The 4,425-nt window shown below is 29.5% G+C and overlaps 1 long non-coding RNA gene across 1 annotated transcript; it reads right to left on the reverse strand.

Moving 5' to 3' along the window:
* Nucleotides 1-2,211: 2,211 nt before the first annotated feature.
* LOC129424010 (uncharacterized) lies at nucleotides 2,212-2,751 on the reverse strand. The gene is made up of 2 exons (XR_008637943.2): nucleotides 2,618-2,751; nucleotides 2,212-2,538 (listed from the first exon to the last, which is right to left on the reverse strand). It is a non-coding gene; the product is annotated as an uncharacterized lncRNA (long non-coding RNA).
* Nucleotides 2,752-4,425: the final 1,674 nt, after the last annotated feature.

Genomic DNA, 4,425 nt, shown 5'->3' on the forward strand with positions numbered 1-4,425 from the left:
TTATTATAATGATATAAATTCTGTCCGATGCTGCCATCTGGCGGTGTAAACTGACATCTACTTCAGTGTCGATCATGATGAAGCAACATTATAAACTCCACAAGTTGGACTTTAGATGGACTAATAAAAGCTCACATATAACGTGCAAAGGTTTTAAATTAATAACTGGTAGGCAAATATTATACTTTATAATAATAAAAAATGTGTATTGATATGGAACGAGACAGAGTCCATCATTGCAATTAACAGAGAATAATAACACGTTTACATAATAATGTTCCATTTGTTAACATTAGTAACTGCATTAGCTAACATGAACCAACAATGGGGTCATTCTTCAATTGGGGTGGCAAATGAGAGGCAGAAATTGTAAAAAGCTTATTTGTGTTCATTTAATAAAATGTATTGTTATGCATTTAAAATTAGTTTAATTAAATTAGTGTTATCCATTAAAATTGATGCTTAATAACATTTTTAATTTAAAATATGTTTCAAGTGTGACACATGAAATTGTCAGAAACTTAGCTAACTTTAAGAAAATAAATGAATAAGAAAGATTTCACTTACCATGCACCCCTCAGACAAAGACAGATCAACCAGCACCTGCAATGACCTTTACACACAGGAAGTAGTCCAAATAGATTTCCCACTTTTCTTAAAGGTGCGACATCCATTGTTGTAACACCACAGACATTAATTTGGCGGAGACACTACTTTTTTTCTTAGACTTTTTCTTAAATATTCCTAATATATATATATATATATATATATATATATATATATATATATATATATATATATATATATATATATATATATATATATATATATAAGCAATTTGATACAATTTTACATGTTAAATAAAAATCTATAATTACAATCCCTGATACCTCTCTGAGATATGGTAATGAAATGCATATTTTGATACAAATGCAATCTCTCAAACTCAATTAAATATGTATTTAAAAAATGCATTTAGGCCTATTAATAGTGCACGAATTGTGTTTATCAGTACAAACATGGAAACATTTGATTACTTATTGGTATTTAAAGGTTATTTGTAAAGGAGAGGGACAGCACTAGCCAACACAAATAAATAATGACCCAATGAGAAATGTAGTTTATCCTATGTAAACAGCAGTGTTTCCCTCTTTACCATCTGATAGTGCGGCATAAGGGATAAAACACTTAATGAATAATTGATCGAATTAATGAATAGATACATCGAGAAATACAGATATATCAAAATATATGTAGAAATAAATGTAGAAAATACAGAAATTGTTTGATTTTAAATTTATGGATATGTATTCATATATGTGGATTAATGAAGTAACTTTACATATCCATTTATATCTGATTACTTTTTTGGATTATTAAGTCATTTTCGTTTTCATATTTTTTTATGTCATTCACACTTCAGTCCAGTAGGGGGCGAAAATAAAACACAGCGACATAAAACATCTCAAGAAGAAGAAGTTCCGGCTAGAAGGGATACAGCTACGGCCATAATCTCGTGATTTGGCCGTAGCTGAATACCCTCTAAAGTTGAAACAAATAATAACAAACAATGTAAGAGCAGAGATAAAAGTAGATTGTTTACTGTATGATGGTCAAAATTGCGAAAGGTTGCAAATCCTTTCAAATACCGCATAGAGTTCATATTGATAAAAACACACTACTGTTTTACCTGCATTTAAGTAACATTAGAGTTGAAAAGTTTATTTGTTGTAATAATCTTGATATTTTGGATTTTTTTAAAACCACTGCTTTCATGTGTTTTGAAAGACTCTTTTGTTGGATGACTTTGTCACTCGTTAGGTTTACATTAGTTGAAGTACAACAGAAAAAAAGATTTTTAAATAGAGAATATTGCTAATATGTCCATGTGCTTGACTGTATATCATGTACTTGTTGTTCATCATAAAATTATGACAAATAAAAAAACAACATAAAAATAATTTACTGAGTGACATGAACAGTGAACACAGAGAAGAAATGTAATTTACATCATTTACAGTAAAGTTATATAATATATATTTTAGTCTGAATATTAGTTCAGTGTTTCCTTTCATTACCATTATATTTGATGTATGTTCCTATTTATTTTTATGTTATGTTCCTGTGTATTTTTTGAGGTTTGAGTTTCTTACAGTTTTCATCTGTGTTTTTATGGTTATATGTCATGCCGTAATTATAGTTACTCAATAGTTAAATACAAGAAAGAAACATTTTTATTTTTAATTTCTTGAGTGTTACACAGAATTACAAAACAACATTTGAAATCTCCAACATTATCTACCCATTTAAATATGTACAAAAATAAAACGTATTGTTAATTTGTTTATTAAATAGAAATAGAGCTGGATATTAAATGATTGTCTTTCATCGTACTGCTGTTGTCAGTGTCATTTGAGATTTGTTCTTGTGTCATTGATTTGTTTCTGCTTCATCTTGATTTATTCCAGCTTCACACATTGTTTTGTCCTTATATCTGATAAGAGTGACTCTCTTCTGATCTGTTTGCATCATGAGCAACTGAAAATGAAAATAAATATATGATGAATAAATGTCTGTATGAATTAAGACCTCAACACTGATGATGATGAACACTTACAGTTTGGTTTGTGCTCCATGCTTTCCTGTTTAAAAATCTTCTGAGATATTTTCGTGTTGGTTTGTTGTGGGCCTATTATCTGATGTTTGATGTTCTGTATAGTTTGATGTGTTATGTCAGGCATTATTGTATCTGTTAACAAAGAGTGTCTGTTTACTTTCATTTCTAGAAAAAAATGACATTTGAAGAGCAAATCATTTTTGTTTTATGTTCAGTCTTCTACAGTCAGTTTTACAGTAAGTGCAGGTGACTCAATAAATACGGACGTCATGTGTGATGATTATGTGTGCAGGGTTTATTTGTTCACTGTTGATTGTGTTTTATACTGTAGTAAAGTGTTGGATAAAGATTAACACGTAAATTATTTCAACAAGGCCACACTCATTAGCTTTAACACTGATGTGTTGTTGGGGATGTTTTCATCCACTTTGGGGTTTCTTTGAGTCTTAATTTGGCCACAATTTTCTCTGTGTTTCAGCAAATTAAATGATTTTAGTGACAAATTGTATATTGACACATATTTTGGGAAAATGCTTTGACATTTTTCAAAATCTCAACAATACAATACACATTTTGTTCATGGATGAAACATCCACTAAATTAAACTAAATTAAACTGCTGTAAAAATGTATCAGATTAATTATATTTTCAAAAATAACTAATTTTTACATTTTTGTTAATCAACCTCAGTCCTGATCAAAACTACCAAGGGGTGGTTTCCCGGACAGGGATTAGCTTAAACCTTTTATTATATTAATTAGAATATATAACTTTATATAACTAGGATATATAAGGCGTGTTTTAACAAACTTACTAAAAACATTACTTGTGCATTTGAAGGCCAAACAAAGGGCACTGATGTATTTTTAGATATGTCAGTGCAACTTGTTTTCTAGTCTAGTACTAATCTAATCTCTGTCCGGGAAACCCCCCCATAAATGTATAAAAAAATTATATGACTTTAACTCTTTAAATGCCAAGTTCATAAGTGATGCCACTGATTTGGGGTAAAAAGAAAAACCCAAAATGACAGATTTAGCTGATGCTTTGGTGCATTTTAAGTTTTTGTGCAAGCATCAGATTTTATTTTATATGGTGTCACTGTCAAGGCTTTGCAATCAAAAAATTTTGTTATAATGGAAGTCAATGGGGAAAAAACAGCCACGAACAGTAAATGAGGAAAAAATAAAATCATCATCTGATACATCAACAGCCATTTAATGTAATGGATATTTTTATTCACAAACAACATGAAAGGATAGTAAATTTGAAAATTTGATAGTAAATCAAGTCTGTATTAATGTAATATATAAGCAGAGATCATTTATGATTACTTTAAAAGAGTCACCATAACCCCTTTTATACAAACATCCCTTGATTGTTATGTGAAAATGTTTGACATTTTATTACAATGCGTTACGGCCTAGATAGATTAAATAAATATGTATGCCCCTGGCTGTGAAAACCTAGCTAAAGTATTTGTTTGTAGATTTACTGTCTTCTACATAAAATCATAAAGTAAAGATCATTCCATCAAAATATAAAGAGTAAGATCATGTCAAAGATTGAATCAATGTAAAATCAAACTTTGATGATCCATTAGATTATAAGATTTCAACTTTTTACAGACAGGGTCAAAATTCACCTTCATTTAGATAAACAGGAACTTTATATAATATTCAAAGATTTAAATGTTTCATTATCTTATAGTGACCGTGAAAGCAGAATCGATGAAGTTTAGAAACATCCACATTAGCTGTCTGTGATGTCTTTGTGTTGAGAATCCCGAGATATCACCACAATGATTT

The sequence above is a fragment of the Misgurnus anguillicaudatus genome, chromosome 9, assembly GCF_027580225.2.
Source record: "Misgurnus anguillicaudatus chromosome 9, ASM2758022v2, whole genome shotgun sequence".
Lineage (NCBI taxonomy): Eukaryota > Metazoa > Chordata > Actinopteri > Cypriniformes > Cobitidae > Misgurnus > Misgurnus anguillicaudatus.